The sequence below is a fragment of the Anabrus simplex genome, chromosome 8 (assembly GCF_040414725.1).
Source record: "Anabrus simplex isolate iqAnaSimp1 chromosome 8, ASM4041472v1, whole genome shotgun sequence".
Taxonomy (NCBI): Eukaryota; Metazoa; Arthropoda; class Insecta; order Orthoptera; family Tettigoniidae; genus Anabrus; species Anabrus simplex.
The window spans coordinates 239,015,009-239,037,553 of record NC_090272.1 but is presented as its reverse complement, the minus strand read 5'-3'; the positions used below and the strand labels follow the sequence as shown (position 1 = coordinate 239,037,553).

The window sequence follows — 22,545 nt, the reverse complement described above, 5'->3', positions numbered from 1 at the left end:
ATGAATTAATGAGGCATTTCGAGGTGCCTTAGTAATTTTAAATATGGTATCAGAAAACGAAATACCCGCTGGAGTGTCCCCAAAATTTCATGGTGGTGGTGGTGGGGCGAACTGACTGGAAGGCAGTAAAATTAGGGCTGAGAAGCTATACAGCAAGTGAATGCAGAGTAGAACGACATCCTTACAGCGTACATTTGACCACAGTCCGCACAAACAAGAGAACGTCACTCTGTTGTTTTGAGAAAGGCGCAGCGCAAATACTGGCAGACTGCGGTCCAAACGGCAAAAACAAAAATTGTTTTTCCTTCTTCTCTCACACAAATGGAAAGGAAGTACAGAAACGGAACTAATGTTCGGTTCGGGTGACTACGATTGTAAATCGCTTGAACTTCGGGAAACAGCACCATCCGTCCCGCTGCTACAACTACACCAAGTGAATTTCCTCAAATAGGATTCGAGATCCAAACTGTTGTCATTAGCAAAGTATCACAATGTATTATCATTTCTACGCATATATAAAGTAACTTTATGTAAATACAGTTACATTAAATTTAAAGGAAAGTAAATATTAGTCCTAAATTATACGACCAAACATAATAACGGTTCAAAATTGTTTTTAGTTCACTGAATTAAATATTGTGTTCTGTGGCTAGGACTTGGTTGGACATGGTGGGCCTCTAGAGTACTGATTACTTCGTTCGCGGTAGTTTCAGGAAGACTGAGTCAGTTTCTCCTTTTCCCTGCACTTGTCGGCACCCAATTCCACACAGTTCTCTCGAAAACACTTCCTTACATGCAAATAAATTCATCGTTATCAGTCTGCATTTGAAGACATGTTTATCATAATTTGATTTTGTCGAAGGTAAATTTGACGCCATTTTGTTTTCTGAAGATGTTGTAAATACAACCGGTCAGGATAATCACAAGTTCTAACAAATATTATGTCTATAGGTCCACTTGTATTCGAGAAGAGTGTACTGACACGTAGAAGAACTTCTACGGGACAAGGTTTCGGCATCTCGGCATCTCCAAAAACCGTAGAAATGTTAGTGGAACCCGTTGTTGTTTCTATTGTTCTTTTTGTTTGAGTCATCAGTCCATAAAATGGTTTCATGCAGCCTTCCACGCCACCCTATGCTGTGCTAATCCTTTCATTTCTACGTAAATACATCCTATATCTGCTTGTCATATTCATACCTTGTTCTACCCGTACTGCTCTTACCGCCTACATTTCCTTCAAAACGCAACTGAACCAGCACTCGTTGTCTTTGGACGTGGCTCAGCATTCTACCCTTTCTTCTCGTCAAATTTAGACAAATCGATCTTCTCTCACCAATTCGATTCAGTATCTCGTGATTCAATCTGCCCGTGTCACCTCCAGCATTCTTCTGTAACACCACATTTCAAGAACTTCTATTCTTTCTGAGGCAGTTATCGTCCATGTTTCACTTCCATACAATGGCGCGCTTCATACGAAAATCTTCAGAAACATCTTTCTAATTCCTGTATCAATGTTTGAAGTGAGCAAATTTCTTTCCTTAACAAAAGCCTTCCTTGTTTGTGCTAGCCTGCGTTTCATGTCGTCCTTACTTCCGCTATCGTTAGTTATTTTATTACCCAAGTAACAATATTTATCTACTTCCTTTAAGAATTCATTTCCTAAGTTAATATTAATCCACATCACCTGACTCCGTTCTACTGCACTCCATTACTTTTGTTTTGGACTTAGGCTATTTATTCTCATTTTGTGTTCGTAGCATTCAGCAATTTCTCTAGATCTTAAAAGAACAATATCATCGACAAATAGGGTTTTGATTTCCCATGTGCGACTTATAACAAATAACATATTTTTTGAGCAACTGTGCATTCACGAGTTCTGTTGCAATTGATTTTACTGGTGTAGTCGGTTAGTGGTTGTTCTCTTCATTCTAGCCTAGTTCGGCGGAATTTGAGCTTTATTATAAGGTAACACAAATGCATATCTTTGGCTACCGGCACGTTTATTAACTGGCGCAGAGTCAGACTTCATTATTTTGTTCTTTCACGTGAACGAAATGAGGACGGTTGTGATGATGAGTTAATTCCTCCCTCATATCAGCAGCCTTCTATGGCGCTAGCGATGACAAGAATGTTCCTTATCCGTCACGTCCGTGGAATCCCGAGTGCTGGGCTATGTGTAGGCAGAGCAGTGTTCGCTATTCTGCTGCCGTGATTCAATGTCCGCTATCTAAATTAGGAGCAGGACTCGCTAACTTGAGAATGCACGACGGCCCACATACTTGCTGCGACTTACACTTCTTCTTTCATTACCAGAATGTTGTACAGGCAACTTTCGTGTTGAATTCCTGCAGTGTTGTTACTCCACCATCTATAGAGAACCGTGAAGAAATTACTCCCGTCGAGTTGTTAGTTAGTTGTTGTAGCTTTGTAAGGAACATAGAACATCCAGGTAGAAAAGTCTCATGAATGTGTTGGCAGTAATATATGGATCGCAATGCATTCAGGGGAGAGCGAGTTCGACCACCGGCGCTAGCCTTTAATTTCCTTATCAGAATTTCCTATATTGAACCTGTGAAAACGATGAGCCTATGTGTAGCTTAATTAAGGCCACAGGCATGACCTCTCCAATCGCCGTATCACCAGTATTCTGTCTGTGTTCATGTATAATATAATAATAATAATAATAATAATAATAATAATAATAATAATCCGCGTGTTTCAACGGTAAACACTCGTTAGCCAATGATGAACTTAACCACGATGGATAATTAGTAGTACGCGCTTTATAATCGCAATCACTGAGTGCGTCACGTAAATCACGTGTCAGACTAGCTGAAGTACGCAGCCGTACTAAAGACCGAGCCTTACAGGACAAAGGATGGGACAAACAAGCTGTTGTGTTCCACCAGGTAGCCCGTTTCTCGTTTCTTGAGTGTGCCGTAAAATAGTGTTTGGTGGTCACTGCATATCGTCTTTGAGCCTAGAGAGACCGCAGTGTAACAATACCTCACTTACAACTGTGACCAGAAAGCTCAGTATGTTCTAAGTGATACATGTGTTCCGGGTCAGTATTTCTCCCCTCAACATAGCGGTGTTTCGAGGCGGAACGATATATGAAGGGATGTCCGATCAGTGGGCTTGACAGACCGATATAGCTCACTTCCCATTTCCCTACTGATGCTCGGGAAATGTATGGCTCCTATTGTGGATCCAGCCAACTTTCGGGCTGAGGGAAGAAGAAACGAATGTCATTGATTTATCAGATATATTGGACGCTTCCTCTAGGATGAAAAATCCCCATACAAATATAGAAAAGAACCGCTTATCAGACTTTTTCTACAAAAAGGTTCATGTGAATGATGATCCAATTCGCCCCAAAAAGCTAGGGGTGGTGCATTATTATCGCTATTCCAAAGTTTAGGAAATGGCAAATAGTCTCATTAGTTCATTCTTTTTCAGTCATTATTTACCCCAGTGAACTAATTATCGCTAAATCCTCTGACTCATTGATGTTGGCTTCCGTCTGCAGTAACATAGTTCATGCTTAGTTTTATTTTATGAGAACGTGATAGCTAAGTGGATTTTCGGATTCCTTGGCTGAAGTGGTCAGCGTCGAGGCCTTCGGTTCAGAGGGTCTCTGGATTGAATCCCGACCGGTTCGGGGATTTTAATCACGTCTGATTAATTATTCTAGCTTGGTGATTGGGTGTTCGTCCCAACACTTCCCTCTTCATGTTCAGACAACATACTACATTACCAACCACCACAGAAACACGCAATAGTGATTACATCCCTCCATATGGGGTTGGCATCCGGAAGGGGATCTGACCGTAAAACAGGGGAAATGTACATGTATGACGAAATTCTCACCCGGGACCCCACAGGTGTGGAACAAAAAAATTAAAAGATACAGAAGTGGATACTCACAAAAACAGCGGAGGTTCAAATGCAGGCTAACATTCGTGAGATTTTGGTATATGTATGTTTTATGGATGGAGGTCTTCGTCACGAAATTAGCGAAGCAAAATGAGTGATGCGATGTTACAGTGCAGGCTGTGACGTGAAGTATCAATGGATGGCCATTACTGAGACATCCAGAAGGCTCTTTTATCAAAGAGGTCTGATTTCATCACTCTCTAGAGAAGTGATTGGTTTGTTTATAGGCTGTGAGTCAGTTTACACATTTCGATGGACCGAATCCTACACTTCTCGACTCCACATTCATAGAGATGTCTCGAACACGATTCGTTATGCTGAGACATTCAAGAGACCACATCGATACTTCATGTACCCTAAATGTTTGTGACTCAGTTTATTAAAAGGAACCAACTAGTACAAATTATTATAGTATAACACATTGTGCTTTTCTTTATCAAACATCAGTTTTTGACATTTCATTAACTTGATCTGTAGAATTAAGTAAATCTGTAGGATACACTATTTGAGTATCAAATTAATTTCAATTACACATCACATTCCTTGTTGAATAATGTGTTGTTGTTTTGTTTTTTACAAATATGTTATATTGTAATATTTATAGCGAAACTCTGTGTTCAGCAGACTGCATAGTGTTAACCTGAGTGGACACTGACAGTATGACGTCCTTTTAACAAATAATTAGGAATCGAAAAGCGAGTCATTGGATTCCATTTAACGCTGCACGTCCCGCGGCTATTGTAAGGCCATGCTACATTTGTAACGCTACTATTTAAACTTGAAGTGGGAATCTTGACTCACACGGACCGTTATGTTTACATTAGCTTGTGATTGCTCTGCCGCGTGCTCGGACTGTAATGTTCCCATTGATAGCTCTCGGAAGTTCCTTCACAACACCGGTCTGCGGCTGTATTTTTAGCGCGCAGTTAGCACTAGGTGGAGAGTTCCGCGGGCCGTTTACTTCAGTTCAGTGTGCCGTCAGCCTGCGAGCAGAGTAGCTGTGGTGAGTATTAGCTTACTGTTGCCTTAATTATGGACCCACGGCTCAGACATTCACTCCATGTTCCTCAAATATTCAGTTGAAAGGAACAATCAATTACAACATCCACATTTATTTATCAAAATTCAAATTCACTATTTGACATTTTATTGATTCCACATTTAATCTGTATTTCAGTATAAAATTAATTTCAGTTACAACGGAAAGATTTCCTGAAATCACGTTTTACTGATGGCTTTCACAGCATTAATATTTGTATCTTCTCTGCTGTATGTTCACTGACAATATTAGATATATTATTTGACGTAAAATCAATCGGTCTTCAATTGTTGACTGGCGATATTGTGTAGCAAGGTCACTGTCTAAAAACTGAATTAATTTGAATACTTAAACTGAAGTTTTTGTTACAATGAGATTTCGTATTGTAAGGTATCAACGCTGCCCTTTAGTCCCTGCTGAAACCAGCGAGCGGTCTGTCTCCGATCTTTAAACTGGTACTTGTATCACTCGTCCTAGTGATAAAGCTCTCGGGGGAAGCATTTTTATTTTTAAACAACACCAAATGTAGTCAAACCACTGTCCCTAGCAGCTGTCTAAATAATGGTTTTGGTTCGATTTTGTTTAAGCCAAAAATGAATGAAGTGTCTGTTTTGGATCTTGAATGAAACAGACTTGTCCTATGTTGACGGGGTATTATTTTCTTATGTGGGCCAGTAAAAACTAAAGCGTGTAAGTCACATTTGCGACTTAACAGTAAGATTTCCTGTGTAAATTCAATCAGTAATTCGACTTAGAAGATAAGAATGTCCACGTTCACCACAACCACAGAAAATGTATTACACATAAGACAAACTGACTTATCTGGTTATCTGTTTATTTAGCTTATGGCTAGTACATAACTCTACATTCAAACTAATTCCTGCCCGTCGTGCCCCTGATAAAGTAGTTGGAATCAGATTTCCGTTACTAAACTGAACATTTGCACTTGGTGGTCAGACTGTCTCTCGACATGTCCTAACCATTGGCACACAGACAAATGACTCACCTGGTTAAAGCCACTGTTATTAATAATATTGAGAATATTAACAAGATAAGTCAACTTATCTGGTTCTTACCGGGGACTGTTTTGTATTCTTGAATAATCTGGAACAAAAATTTGGGTATTTCTTCAGTATTATGACTAAATGACTTATCTTGTTACTGTCAAAAGATAGAGCATTGACCTTAGTAGGTTACTGTACAAATTAAACAAAATTTAAAGAAATACTTATGTGTTTTCCCCCCGGAATGAGTGATATAGTGATTTAACGTGCTGCTATCTGTTACATAAGAATAATTCTGGTAGTAAACTATTATATTCTTCGAAATTAAATCAATTAGTCTGTGAAAACCTACTTTGACGCCTAGAAAATTGGTTTTCATTTCAATGATCCACAAAGACACTTTCTTCTTATATTCCGTCGTTCCCTGTGGTGCCCATCTAAGTTAAATTTTCTGTTGATATTCTTTCTTTTAAATAGCACACAATCCAAAATCGTTACATTCAGATCTGTTGGATCAGGACATTTTGAAACTACAGGACCGCTTGAGCTACGGTCGGCGCATTAAGTCTACTTGTATAGCAGAATGCCCTGTGTTTCTGTCGTGGGACGATCACAGACACCCATTCCTCGAGCTAGACGAATTTACCAATCGTGGTAACAATCTCCGGACCAGCCGAGTCTAACTTACGGAGCTATGAGCCGAAGGCCACTATGCTGACAATTGAGTAAGGAACCTGGACAGAATCTAGTATTGTCTGTTGGGTTTGCTGTAACGTATTCCAGAACAGCTAGGGTTCTTTTTTCATCGAAATGAATTCGACATTCCGTCTATTTTTGGAGAAGACATTGCCATCATTAATATACAGAAACATCTCGGTGCCGCGCTGAGTAGGTGAGAAACTAGAGCGCTGGCCTTCTGACTGTAAGGTGGCGGGCTCGATCCTGGCTTAGTCCGGTGGTATTTGAAGGTGGTCTAATAACCAGTCTCGTGTTGGTATATTTATCGGCACGTAGAGAGACTCGTGCGGGACAACATTCCGGCACCTCGGTGTCTCCGAAAACCGTAAAAGTAGTTGGTTCGATATAAAACCACTATCATGGCTCATAATTTTAAAAACATCAAATAATAAAAAGTTCATCCCAAGTTGATTTTACCCGTGATCTTCGATCCTTTATTATCGGTGCATTTTCCTTCAGTTCAAATTATCAACATTTAAACCGGTGATTATTAAAACGCACCAAGTCGTTTTCTATTCTGCATCGAGTAAATTGAAAATAAAATCCGGTTCTCTCTTAAACTAAATATTTGTTGCTGTCCTATGAAATGATCAATGATGACGCTTAATTGAGTGAGAGTGCAGTGAAGAAGATCTTAAAGCCACCAGGTGTCACGCCTGTTCAAAATATACAGTCGATTCAAAGGATTTGGAGTTATACAAGCCACGTGGGAGGTACCTCTGGAACAGTAAAACATAAATAATAAACGGTGAAGTACAAATAGCCAACAGATTAGAGATTTTAAACCGAACGAGTTGCCGTGAGGTTAGGGGAGTGCGGTGTGGTAGTGGATTCGAACCCTACTGTTCGCAGCCCTGAAGATGGTTTTCCATGGGTTCCCATTTTCACACCAGGCAAATACTGACGTTCTACTTCAAATAAGGGCACGGTCGCTTCCTTCCCATTCCCATCTCTTTCACATCCCATTTTCGTGATAGGACCTGCCTGTGTCGGTACGGCGTAAAGCAACGTGTAAAAAATGTAAATCCAGTTGTAGATCTACATACTCTTACAGTGATAGCAGCAGAGGGTCGTGAGAAAGCGCCCTTTTTTCTGCGATTTAGTCTCTTAGATTCTAATAGTCTGCTGTTTTGTTCAAAATGTTTAACTCCATGATATACAATTTGGCGGCATTTTGACTTACCATTGACTATTGTTCCCTAGTTGAGTGTCAGTTTGACATTTTTTCAGATTATATTGCAAAATATTGTTATATCGTTTTAAGTGTCCTTTAATATTACGCAGGACATTCTTTAGTTGGGAACCATCTACACCAGGGGCTCGGGGGCCATATTGGAAACCTTAGTCATGTTCGCGGGCCGCACTTGTGTAATAGGCCAATTTTAATAAAATTCTGCGTATAGTAGGCCTACAGAAGTACCATTAGGAAATAATATTCATAATTCAATTGAAATAAAGGTTTGATTATTTTAATTACTTCGGTAAAACATTATTTTACATATGCATAAGAGTGAAATTTCGAGCCGGGATGAGTGGCTCAAATGGTTGAGGCCAGGTTAGCAGGTTCGATTAATATCGTTGCGGATGTGTTCAAATACGTTAGTCTCGTATCGGTAGTTTTACTGGCACGTAAAAGAACACCTGCGTGACAAAATTCCGGTAACTCGGCGTCTCCGAGAACCATCGAAAGTAGTTGGTGGTACGTAAAATCCAACCATTATTATCTGAAATTTGGATTTTTAATTTTTTAAATGAAAAATAATCTATTCAGATCAAATGAATATTTAAAAAGGAGAAATAATAGTAAAGAATGAATTAGTTCGGACTTGGGTCTATAACGGATATAAAAATAATACGGTACATTTTTAAACGACCTATAAAATATTCACATTATTTATTAAAATGCTCTCGCGGGCCACACGCGGCCCGCGGGCCGCCATTTGGAAACCCCTGATCTACACAATACATAGCAACAAGGACTTACATACAGTAGCCTACCTACTTTTAATATCTGAGGATATTTGTTCCTAGTTTGTACATGCACTTTTATTTAAAATGCTGTTTCTGTTGCAAATGTGAACGAGGATCAGATAGAAAATTACTAGAATTTACTAGAAAGGCGTAGAATAAAAAAAGAAGTATTCCTCACTCAGTTATGTATAACAGTGAATCCCAAGTTAAATAAGTAGATTTGTTTTTGTGATTGATATTGCTGTATTTTAATGTAAGGCCATAAAATAACGTGGAAAGTAGTGAATGTCTAGTACTAAATGTTTTCATTCCTCCCCTGAAGGGGGAGGCGGGCCTCTTAGACGGTAACGCCGTCTCTCAAGGCAGAGAATTTGTGTGGGAGAAGCAGATGCGCGGAGATGAGAGAGTTGGCGGCCGTGGCCTGTACTTAGTGCATTCTCAGGACAGCCGACGGTGGGGACCAGCTCCTCTCCGTCTCCCGAGTGCAGATATGTAAAACCACTTGGAGGGCATCTTCCTTAACACCGAATGTTAAGGTTTGCTGCCAGATTTACTATTAAAGTGGTAAGAGTTCCTTGTAAGTCTATCTTCGTAAAGCGAGTGTTGGTCAAAATCTCTATTGACTTGGTCTTTTCTAACAATGACAGATTCAGTCACAGTGAAATCCTTAAATATTTTCATTGTGAACAAGAACGCCATGTTACATCTTAAAACTGTATCTAAATATACGGAGATAGCTTCTCCCCACTCATATCTCCTCTTCTCCGTCTGTTCCGCACTTAACGTGTCACAGCTGCAATACACGTTACTCTTGAAACTCATCAGGGCTTTGAACTGAACTGCATTTTTTGTATTGTCATCATCTTTACAGCTTCATAGGTAAAGGAAAATAGTTTCACAGAAGACTTTAAGCGCGGGATTTCCCACCACTAAAATGTAATTAACTTTATACTGGCCGTTCCGCACTATTTATTACGCTACTCATCTTCATGAACTGTTCCTAATGTTTGTTTGTCTTAAAAATCAAAACGAATATCTTTTATTTGTCAGGACTATAATAATAATAATAATAATAATAATAATAATAATAATAATAATAATAATAATAGCCTTATCAAATGCTCAACGCTCGTGATTTTTTTTTAGTTCAGTCATCAGTGATCTGTCCCCAGGTGGCAATTCCGCATCAGTTGTTTACCCAGTTTTTTCTCAAATATTTTCAAATAACTTGGAAATGTATAGAACATTTCCCTTGATAAATAATTCCAATCCAAATCGTCCCACATCAAATGCAGACAAAATGTATCACAATGATGGTGATCATAATGTGACTCTTGTGCGCACGCACAGTTGGATCGTTCAGGCTGTACAGATGGCGCAGTGCCGATGCTTGGCCGTGCCCATGGCCATACGGTGTGTAAAGTTGCTGGATTTGTTGGTGTTTCGCAGCGGAGTGTTCAACGTGTCTACAAGCAGTGGCCACGAAACACGACGTCACAATTGTGGTCGGAGAAATATCATGGCTGAGAGGGACCGCAGACGCTTCCAAACCCGACAGGAATTGCTGTAGTCAGTGAATGAAGGTCCATCCCAATCTGTTGGCAAGAGAATATTGCGAAGCCATTGCTCAAACAGGCAAATAAAGCTGTGCATCTTCAGTGGTCTGAACGTGGACAGTAGCTGAATGTGGTCTGAAGAATCACGCCTTTTGCCTGCACCGAAGGCAAATGAAGCATTTATCCTGGATGTGTTCAAGGTCAGGTTTAAGCTAGAGGTAGGTCTGCGATGTTCTGGGCTTTTTCTTTTTCGTATCATAGATTGGGCCCATCACTGTGGTGAGCGCTAACATAAACTTGTACGTTTATTTAAACATTCTGTATGACCAGGTGTTGTCATTCCGTCAACATCTGCGCGATGAATGTGCTATTGATACGCCGATTTTTCAAGCTGACAAGAGCAAGGTTCATCGTCCTGGACGAATATGTGACTGGTTTTATGAACATCTACATCCTATTACTTCTCGATCGGCCTGCAAAATCACCTCACTTGAAATTCTGTGGGACGTGTTGGAACAGCGGGTAAAACGCCGAGACGTGTGATCAAATCCTCAGCGAGTCACTTAACGTGGATGCGACGTACCTGCAGAACCTTGTAGACTCACTTCCAGATCGTTATGAAGTCCGCAAGCGGAGTTACGATGCTTCTAAAAATTGTCCAGGGGCGAGAACTTACTTTGGTTAACACTGAAGCTTGGCCAAGTTTTGGTAATCTGAATAGCGAGTGATAACATCCCAATGGAGTCCCTCAGTGTAGTTGTTTACAATGACTATGATGAAAACCTTCAACCAACCAAAGTGTTTGCAGAAGTTCTCATAGAGACGTGGCCCGCGTTCTTATGTAATACAAAAGTGCCACATATATTCACAAAATGTAGAACATATCAGTGAAACATATAATATTCGCAAAGTAGGTAAGAATATGGATGTACTCAATTTACAAAAAAATTGTTCGATGACACCATAAAGTTGCTTTAGATAATTTAATAGCCTACTGTTTTCTAATTTTGACAGTAATAAATCATTTCAAAGGCATAATCGAATTGCTTCGAATACTAAAAGATGTTTTGCAATGTAAATCGCAAAGTAAATAGTCCATTGCACGTGTGTAGCTAATTTCCTGTTGCCCTCACACCGTGAAACTGAAACAGTTTTTACTAATCTATATTTACTAAACAACAGTTTCGGCTAATCCATCCGTCCGTTTTCCTGGCCCGATTTGTTTCATTTTTCTTTTATTCTCTCCAGAATTACCTGCCGATGAATCCTGAGACATTGATTAGGTCTCTAAGTTCACCCAACTGTGAGTAATCATGAAATCAATTGATTAAATGGTCACTCCCATAATTGCAGGTTAAGACTTACCCTAGCCCGCAATACATTCTGTAGTCAGCACGTTGCTAAGCGACTGACATTTTCATTAATATCCTGGTACGTGATTACTATTTGTCAAAACCAGAAAATATACACTTCCTCTGATAATGGAAGAATACTATTCCCTACTAAATACTCTGATTCTCTAACATTTCCCAGACTCCTAATATATTCAACAGATGACAGAGCGTTCCTAAAATCTTACATGCTGTTGAAAGAAAAAAGTCTACGATCAAAGACCCCATCCTGACAGCACCTTAGACATCTGGCAACACATATCGAGGATAACTCAGCTACACTAGAAAGAGTGAAGGCCATGTATATTAAATCGTTCTCTGCCCGGCAAAAAACGCCCCTTCGAGACTAACCTCTGAGCTCCCAAAACGACCGTTCTATTTTTTTAAATTTGCTTTACGTCGCACCGAGACAGTTTGGTCTTATGGCGATGATGGGACAGCAAAGGCCTAGGAATTGGAAGGAAGCTGCCGTGGTCTTAATTAAGGTACAGCCCCAGCATTTGCCTGGTGTGAAAATGGGAAACCGCTGAAAACCATCTTCAGGGCTGCCGACAGTGGGGTTCGAACCCACTATCTCCCGGATGTGAGCTCACAGCTCCGCGCTCCTAACCGCACGGCCAACTCGTTCTATAATAGAAGTGCGCTTAAAAATATCATTCCCTTGTACGACACAATATCAAGCTTTTGCAACAAGAACTGCAGGATAAAAAGGCGAATATATGGATAGATTTTTACTGGACAGACTGCATGATGACGTCAAAATGGATAAATTCTGAGTACCAAACGTCCTTCTTATTGAATATTTATCAGAAAAGGGGAGGAAAAACCAGTATGACTATGAAAGGCATATAAAGACCTATTTATAACGAATACCGCTGACCAGGTCGGATCCTCTTTTTGTCGTGATGCGCAGTGTCACCAAGTAGGCCTACTTCTCCCCATGTGTTCCATTGAGACGCTGATCCGATAAAATTCTCTTGTAGACTGATAAGGACCCTTCAACATCGCAGTAAGTCACCAGTGCATATTTTGAAAGTTAAAACTAGCTGGGTGAAATATATTCCAGGGGCTGTTCTTGTTCGCCACGCCTGACCTTGCAAACAGGTAGAGAACTTGGAAGAACTGGATTTCGTTTCAAGACTGCTTGGAGTTCGTTAAAGTCTGACCAATGGAAGGCACCTAGCCATCCCAGATTCTGAGAAAGAATTCGTTGTCGTATGCAAATGAGGACCTACCGTATTTCACAGAAAAACATGAGAAATACCATTTTTAAGGGAATTATAAAGCGAAGTTCAGCAATTGAAATATATTATGTATCGGGCGAGTTGATCGTGCGCTTAGGGGTGCGCGGCTGTGAGCTTGCATCCTGGGGAAAATGGGTCGAATCCCACTCTCGGCAGCCTTGAAGATGGTTTTCCGTGGTTTCGCATTTTCACACCAGCCAACTGCTGGGGCTGTATCTTAAGGCCACGGCCGTTTCCTTCCAACTTCTAGGCCTATCCCATCGTTGCCGTAAGACCTATCTGTGTCGGTACGACGTAAAGCCGTTAGCAAAGTATATTTTGTGAGGTGAAATTCGTGAATTATAGTCGGACAATTAAACGAGCTGACACAATATTCAGTTTTTTTAGTAATTGCTTAGACATGTACAAAAATGTTATATTCTTCACATAATATGTAAACATAATGTTTCGATATTTTTCATTTCAGTTGCCTACAAATAAAGGAATGGAGTATGTAATTCCCTAAGAATCCGGAGCGCAGTCATTAGCCTTAGATGCCATGTTTCTGTATAGTGACTAATTCAGTCGCTCGATTTATTACTCTTTTCGGAATCTAGTTGTTCAGGTTGGATCTCGGAGGTTCCGTGAGAAGTGCCGAGTCTTTTTCCCTAAATGCCAGGCAATATACCAATGCATTGCACATTTTAAAACAAATTTAATCACGTTTAGTTTGAGAAGAGTTAGACATACAGCACACGATATTACTCAGAGAACTTCATTTAATATGATCGCATAAGTATTCGATTATTTTGAAAAAAGTTTTTGTTTGTCATATTTTCGAAAAAAAACAGCTGATTTTATACCTATCTTGACCTTGACCGAGTCATTTCCGGCTAGTGAGGAATGTGTCGCAAAATACTTGAAGCTTTGTCTTCCATGCCTTGCTTGCTGTAATATCGTGAGAGATAAATTATGTTATATGTGATTATACGAATACATGTACTACGCGTCCCGCATGTGACGTTGGCATTCTAGTTCGGCTCCATGGCTAAATGGTTAGCGGACTGGCCTTTGATCACAGGGGTTCGGGGTTTCATTCCCGGCAGGGTCGGGAATTTTAACCATAATTGGTTAATTTCGCTGGCACGGGGGCTGGGTGTATGTGTAGTCTTCATCATTTCATCCTCATCATTACGCGCAGGTCGCCTACGGCCGTCAGATCAAAAGACCTGCATCTGGCGAGCCGAACTTTGCTCGGATACTCCCGGCACTAAAAGCCATGCGCCATTTCATTTCATATCATGTCATTTCATTTCATTTCATTTCATTGCGTCGCAAGGGCGACATTTGTCGGTTCTAGGGTTAAGGTGAGTTTGGTTCAAAGGCAATAATATAAATCCTCGCTTCTGTTTCTGTTCCTGTAGCGAACAGCACGTGGGAAACCCATCCAACTGGAGACCACGCTTTATGTTCCTTAACTTCGGGAATCTGTCAGGATGTAGTGTTTCGAAATGGCTGCCTCATTGGCTTAAATTTTTATACAGTCGATATAGGCCTACTACCACGTACTTGAATACACGTACCTTTATACTGTCAGTAACAACCTTGACCCTTTATTGGCATTTTGGCAGCCCTAATTCGGACCACTGACAACTCATAGAACTGTCCTGATGCTAACCGGATAGTTAGCAACCAGTGGTTCAATGGAGCCATACTTCATATCTAAATAAATAATCTTTATTATTAGCCATTAGATAAGTAGCTATGTAATGTGTTATTTAATATTTACTAGTGATGAAGTGTGGTGCTGAATGACGCCCACGCCTCTCGACAACCAAGGTCACTCGGCCGGATGGCACGATGCCAAGGAATGCTCCGAGTATGGACAAGGAAAGGAAATGTCGCTTTCGCTCAGACTCTTCTCTACAGTTTGGTTATGCGTTCCATTTCTTTTCTATGAATGGAGGATGCGTCAGTGCATGCGTCTGATTCTGAAGAAAGGAAAATCTACAATTTTCAGTTTCTTCACAAATTTTGTAATTTAACGTCGTTCATCTTCTGCAATACAAGTAATACTTTCCCAAGTCCAGACATTATTTCAGATTGTGTGTTCTTCTCCGGATAGCGCCTACGATAACAGCTGGTGTCGCTGGCATTACATTTTTTCTATTTGTTTTACGTCACACCGACACAGATGTGTCTTATGGCGACGATGGGATAGGAAAGGGCTTGAAAGTGGAAGGAAGCGGCCGTGGTCTTAATTAAGGTACAGCCCCGGCATTTGCCTGGTGTGAAAATGGGAAACCACGGAAAACCATCTTCAGGGCTGCCGACAGTGGGGCGGGGCTCGAACCCACTATCTCCCGATTACTGGATACTGGCCGCCACTATCGAGCTCGGTAAAGGTGATCTTAAACGCGACAAGTTTCTTTAAGATCCCCTGCGGGCAAAATTGGTATCGACAATCAATTAGTCAATCAAGCACATCTGCATTTAGGGCTGTGTCATCGCTTGTTTATGCTTTTCTCTAATGAAAATTCATGCAACATCTTCCTTGACAAATTATTCAACTCCTCTTCCTATAGGCGAAAACGACTATTTTCTCCAGTTTATCCTCTTGAATGCCAACTTTATCTTCGTATTTTGATCTATCCTACTTTTAAAAACACTGTTCAAGGTTATTCGTTTAAGATGTCATTTCACGCCATGTGCCCACTGACAGCTTCGAACATACCAGTTAGTCGAGTAGCTCGTCTCCTTACTCCCAAGTCTTCCCTTCACAAAGTTCACATTTTCGGTATTACTACTCTTTTATCGAAAATCGCCCAAAACAAGTCCAACTGCTTTTTGTCCAGTTCTCGGACAAATTAATCCTGGCGAGCGTGTCATACGCAGGAAATATGTTTGGACACCACGACGAATCCTCTCGGCCGTTATTCTTGGCTTTCTAGACCAGGGCCGTCATGTCACCGTCAGGTAGCTCCTCAATTATAATCACGTAAACTGAGGGGACCTCGAACCATCCCTCAGAACCAGGTACAAATCCCTGACCTAGTCGGGAATCGAACCCAGCGCCTCCGAGTGTCAGGCACGCTTCCCGTACACCCCGAGGCCAGCTAAAAGAGAATTGAGCCAACGGCACGTAGTGTTTCCAAACGGTCATCCATCCAAGTACTGAGCACGCCCAATGTTGCTTAACTGCGGTGAATTGACGAAAACCGGTGTGTGCGACATGGTATGGCCGTTGGTAATGTAAAAGAGTTTTTAAATGTTTAATTAAATGTCAAGTGTAATACTCGCTGACAGCTCAGAAGAATTCCAATTTCTTTTGAACAACATCAACGAAGTAAAGAAGTTGTTTTTTTCTAAGAAATGTATTTATTTATTTATTTATGTATTTATTTATTTATTTATTTATTTATTTATTTATTTATTTATTTATTTATTTATTTATTTATTTATTTATTTATTTATCGGATGGCTTTTAGTGCCGGGAGTGTTCGAGGACATGTTCGCCTCACCTCGTGCAGCCCTTGTAAGGCAGACCCTCCAACGAGGGTGGGAGCCATCTTACATGTACGAGACCTGAGTGTTGTGTGTGCTGTGAGAGTTGCAGGGATTTTGGGGAATGTGCAAATGCCCAGTCTCGAGCTAGGGTAAATAAGCATTGAAGGTTAAAATCTCCGAAGCGGTCGGGAATGGAACTCGGGACCCTCTGAACCGAAGGAGACTGCGCTGATCGTACAGCCAAGGATCCGGATTTATCACACAATAAACACCGAGCAGACAGCATTCTTCTAAAGCTGATATCACCCTGTTAAGAATGGGATCCAGATGTAGAAATGTTAATGAGAATCGGCGTAGAAGGAAGTGAAATTACAACCTCGAATTAATGCTACTGGTGCTGCTTCACGGTGTCCAGGTACGGTTAGCATACCGGAGGCCTTTCAAATGTGGTGTTTCGAAGAAGTAGACTACGTCACCAATGAGCAGGTGCAGACTGCAGGAAAAGTCAAATGCAGCTTGATACAACTGATCACATAAGGGGAGAGCCTCAGACAGTGGTTTACATCCTCAGGCAGTACCGAACTGGTGCGATGGTCAAAACATTCCGAAGATAATTTTCCTCCATGGCAAAAGGTGGCGGTTGAACTTTTTTTTTTTGCTAGTTGCTTTACGTCGCACCGACACAGATAGGTCTTATAGCGACGATGGGACAGGAAAGGGCTAGGAGTGGGAAGGAAGCGGCCGTGGCCTTAATTCACCTGGTGTGAAAATGGGAAACCACGGAAAACCATCTTCAGGGCTCCCGATAGTGGGGTTCGAACCTACTATCTCCCGAATACTGGATACTGGCCGCACTTAAGCGAGTGCAGCTATCGAGCTCGGTGGCGGTTGAACTGGTCCGACGGGTAGAGGTACGAATTCCCGAATGGGTTACTAACCTAATCCCCCACCCCCCAAAAACAGGCTCATTTCAGTGTCTGTGCAGTGTAGTACAAGTGTACAAGATTTGCCATGGTAAGTTACGGGGGCTTGAAGTTAGTCGTTTTTTAGGGATTTAAATATTCAAAAGGTGACAAGGCGGAATCGGGTGAAAAATGGCGAACCTCACCTCACCTGAACCTAACCTAACCTAACGTAACCTAATCTAACCTAAAGGCCAAAAGGCCGCTACATATATTTACTGTATTGTCCTGTGCAATTTTATTGGGGCAGTTGGTGTAATACACGAGCGGTCGATAAGGCTTCTTCGATCCTTGGGTTTGATATTTTAGTGTCGGACCAGGTCGACCCCACGCATTGGTTGATCTCTAAATTCCAACAACCATCGGACCAATTCGACAACAGCCTACATTCTCAATACAAGACACACAAGGGAGAAAAACTTACTCCACGACAGTCACCATATTCTCGCGGGGAGATCATGCCAGGAGAACAAATAAGGTTCAGTGATATTGTTACTGTATTCTCAACAAGGGGTTCGTAATTCGAATCCAGTCAGGGTGTGATTTTCGAAACGAAGTCACATTTCATCGGATCAGTTTCGGGGTAAAACACTATGTATGTGGCGATGTTCGCAATGTCAGTGAACATGTAGCCTTGCTAGATTTTTACTAAAAATTTCACAAACTTGTACTCAGTTGCAAAACCCGCCCGGTGAGCCTTAATAATAATAGTCCTGTAGTTATCAGAGACGTAATGTTTGATCAAGAAGACCAGACGTGAAGAAGAAGTAAATGTTCAACAGTGTTCAGACAGTCTGTTAGGAGCGCGCAGCTGTGAGCTCGCATCCGGGAGATAGTGGGTTCGAACCCCACTGTCGGCAGCCCTGAAGATGGTTTTCTGTGGTTCCCCATTTTTTTACCAGGCAAATGCTGGGGCTGTACCTTAATTAAGGCCACGGCTGCTACCTTCACATTCCTAGGCCTTTCTTGTCCCATCGTCGCCATAAAACCTATTTGTGTTGGTGCGACGTAAAGCAACTAGCAAGAAAATATATATACCATGCCTCTGATGGTGACCGGCATTCATGAAAATATATTTCCGTGCTGATAGCTAATTCATTGCCAAATCCATGGTTCTAGCTCATGGACTCCCCGCTACTTAGTGACCATCCTCAATTTCGCCGCTGTCAGAGTTCACTGCTCTGTCTGTACAACAGACATGTCTGCAGGCCTGGGGCAAGCATGAGTCATGGCAAATGGCAACACTGTGCAAGACAGCTCTAGAGTATACACAAAGCGATATTCACTTCGAAATAAAAGTTCCTTTCTTCAGTTCGTATATATCAATCAGTCACCAATGATTTGTGTTTACGGCTGTCTCCAAGGTGGCAGATGACCTAGCGTATTCTTAAGCGATATCAAAGAAGTTGTAAATTTATGGAACATCTCCCCGGGTAAATTATTCCTATCCCTAACTTTTCTTGCTATAAAGGAATATTTTTCTCACTTTATCCTCTTCACTTCCAAATGTATCTCATTACTTTTAAAAACTGTTACACCACGCCATCTCGTCACTGACAGCTCTGAACATACCATTTAGTCAAGCAGCTCGTCTCCTTGATCACAAGTTTTCTCAGCCAAAGTCGCAACACTACTCTTTTGTCGGAGGTGACCCAGAGCAAGCCGTGCTGCTTTCTTTTGGATTTTTTCGAGACCTACAACCATATTGTACTTAGGGGTATTACCGGTGACATGTACAACCCGTAATACAACCCCTAAATACCCTCAAAACCATGTATGAAGAGATTTGTATATAAAATTGAAAAATACGTTAATTCACAGTTAAAATGATTTCACGTTATCGGATTACAGAGAATCTGTGACAGTAAACATTCGTATTCCATACGTTATACACGATTCCCCTCAAATAATTACGAATGTATATAAATAATAGAGAATGTTTCGTATCCTTATAGGTGGACAGATGAGTAAACGAGGGGTTGTGTATATAAAATTTTTATGACTGAAATTATAGTGATCGTACATCCATGACCTAAATACTCCATTTAATATACACTATACCACACAAAACATGGCCATTGCAGAAGATGAATTTATTCCAAAACGCTCTCGTTTGAAATGAACTGAACATATTGTGCAGGTATCGTGTCTTCGGTCACCGGCCGTCCACAGTTTACTAAATATCCTTACGCTTCCGGAATGTAGAAAATTAAATACGTCTTTTTTGCGAATTTTAAGTGGTTGAGTGTACTTAGTATTTCACATTTCGTACTAGACATTGAGTTGGACGAGCTCAGGACGAGAACACAAATGTACGTCAGCCTCGTGTCGGTTACTGGTGCGTAAGAAAAAATTCTGCGGGACTAAATTCTGGCATCTCCGCGTCTCCGAAAACCGTGAAAATAGTTATTGAGACGTAAACAAAAATAACATTAGTAAAAGTAAAAAAAAGTGAAAAAATGATGCGTTACTTGTCAAATTCGAAGGAATACCCTAAAGATTGTAGGGTACATTCCTTGGCTGATAGGACCCTGCGTTTGCTTCTGCGTGGGCTGGGATTTTTAAGCACGTCTCGTAGGAATAGAGTAGATGATGTTCCGACCTGAACTAGTGTCGTTTCTTGATACGGGCTCGGAGATGAGGCGACATTAATCTAATGCTATGTTTTTACGGCCGGATGCCGAAACCAGACTGTCGGCAGCACTGAGCATGGTTTTGAGTGGTTTCCCGTTGTCACACCAGGTAAATGCTTGGGGCTACCTCCACAAGCAGCTGGCTAGACATAACTGAAGAAGTGTTCTAGGCAAATGAGTGAGTAGTTTCCCATTGCTTTCCTCATAAAGCCAAAAGTTGCAATCGCATATGAGTCTGCCAAACCCACTGAAATGCGCGCACCGTATGAGCAGCATCTTCACAAGGACTGGCAGTAAAATATCGCTCATCACTCACTCACTTTCATAGTATATGTTCAAACAAAGCCAATGATAAGAGTGACTCGTTCAGTTCATATTTCGTTAAACCACATTAGGACTACTATATGTTAGACTTTCCTCCCTTTTCTTACAGATGAGAATTCAGTTTAACCTAGCAGGCTAATCCTCTAAGGACCGTTTTCTCCAGATCTGTTTAAACTAGGTTTATTTTAATATCGTTTGAGTCTGAGTTTAAAGTAAAATCAGTTTCCCCACATTGGTTTAAACTTAGTTCAGAGTTAAACCTTTGATATTGTAGCTTTAAATTGCTGTTTATTAGAAACCTTCTTGCCATTATATTAATGTATCTGTAATTTTTGCCTAGTAGAAGGGTTAGTTTTGACGACTAGTCTGCAGTATTTACTAAATAGAAAACTTACTAAAATCATAATGTGGCATCAGAAGAATGGAAGAATTTATTGAAGTCATTGGTTAAATAGAAAATAATTTTGATGTGCAAGTGAGGTTAAGAAGACGCATTCCAACAAAAGTTTACACATTTGTAAAATCGGATGTAACGGAGTTTTTGGTGGATTTATAATTCATAAGCGAACAGAAAGGATTGTCTTCTATCAAAGGAGGATTCATTCATAACGCCAACTGCACAAAATAATGCTATTTCGCCTGAAGCAATTATTCTAGTTCCTTTAAGATGTTATAATTTCTTCCTTCCTTTCTTAATCACTTCATCGTCCAGGGTTGGTTTTTCTCTTGGACTCAGCGAGGGATCCCACGTCTACCGCCTCAAGGGCAGTGTCCTGGAGCTTCAGACTCTGGGTCGGGGATTCAAGTGGGAAGGATGACCAGTACCTCACCCAGGCGCTCTCACCTTGCGGGGGGGATGGGAAGATTGGAAGGGATAGACAAAGAAGTAGGAAGGGAGTGGCCGTGACCTTTAGCTAGGTACCATCCCGGCATTTGCCTGCGGGAGAAGTGGGAAAGCACGGAAAATAGCTTCCAGGATAGCTGAAGTGGGAATCGAACCCACCTCCCGAGTCTGAGTGGACCCCGTTCCAGCCCTCGTACTACTTTTCAAATTTCGTGGTAGAGCCGGGAATCGAACCAAAGCCTCCGGCGGTGGCAGCTAATCACACCAACCATTACACCACAAAGTCGGACTTTGAAGCATAAACATATTCCTACATAAATGGTGTAATACGATCGCAGCCATCAGACAGAACGTTAAAGCGTCAGGTCTGCATTGTCCGAGACCGTCATTAGTCGATTCGAATCCAGTTGGTCGAAAATGCTTTACCATCAGAATGTTGGTCGGCACGGTAGGAGAGGTGGTTGTGTACAATTTCTAACGACTACATTGCGAGCCAAACGCCTGGATTCAGTCCCGAACCTCTCTGCCGTGTTTATATGTTGATAGTGATTCGTCCGTCGGATGGCGACGCTAAGCCCTGAGTAGACCGGATAGCAGTAGGCTTTACCCTCCACCTTCCTACTAATAATAATATAATGTTATTTTTTCTACGTGCTACTAACTACTTTTCACCGTTTTCAGAGACGCCAAGGTGCCGGAATTTTCTCCCTATGTGCTTTTTACGTGCCAGAAAATCTACCGACACGATATTTGAGCACGTTCAAATACCACCGAACTGAGCCAAGATCAAACCTACAAAGTTGGGTTCAGAAGGCCAGCGCCTCAACCGCCTGAGCCACTCGGCATGGCACCCCCTTCCTACTATCACGTCACTCATTTCATCTCCCCTGATGTGGTTGACGTCAGGAAGGGCATGCGGTCATAAGGAGTTCAGCTTCAAGAACTAGTCCATTAGCAAAAATATTGAATCCAGATCACATGCACATCCTGCTTATCTTCTTGTGCTACCGACGGCGCTTTAGTATGTTTAATTAAGTATCAAGACTGGGGAGCTTTACGGTATTTATGAAGAAAATTTGCCTTTCCCGTGTGTAAATTCCTTGCATTTACTACCTTACTCCTCGTCTTGCCTAGCATTCCTCATTTTGGCGTTTCCCCGTAACCGCATAGCCTTGAGAATACAACCAGCCTCTGGGCTGATGAACTAATACGCAGACTAAGGACAAAATAAACTGTGCAGGGAAAATATCCCAGAAACATTTTTGTCATTTGCAGCACCGCAGTTTAACGAAATATTTAAATGTCCCAATCGTGATTACGCTCGATAACCAATCTGATATTTTCCAAGTTCTTCCAACCTATTCTTGACAATTAGACTCGGAAAAGGTCGAATGACTGTGATGATGCAGACTGAAAG

The 22,545-nt window shown here is 41.3% G+C and overlaps 1 pseudogene; it reads right to left on the bottom strand.

Annotated features, from left to right (window-relative positions):
* Nucleotides 1-15,988: 15,988 nt before the first annotated feature.
* LOC136879457 (5S ribosomal RNA) lies at nucleotides 15,989-16,107 on the bottom strand (annotated as a pseudogene).
* Between the last annotated feature and the right edge of the window lie 6,438 nt (nucleotides 16,108-22,545).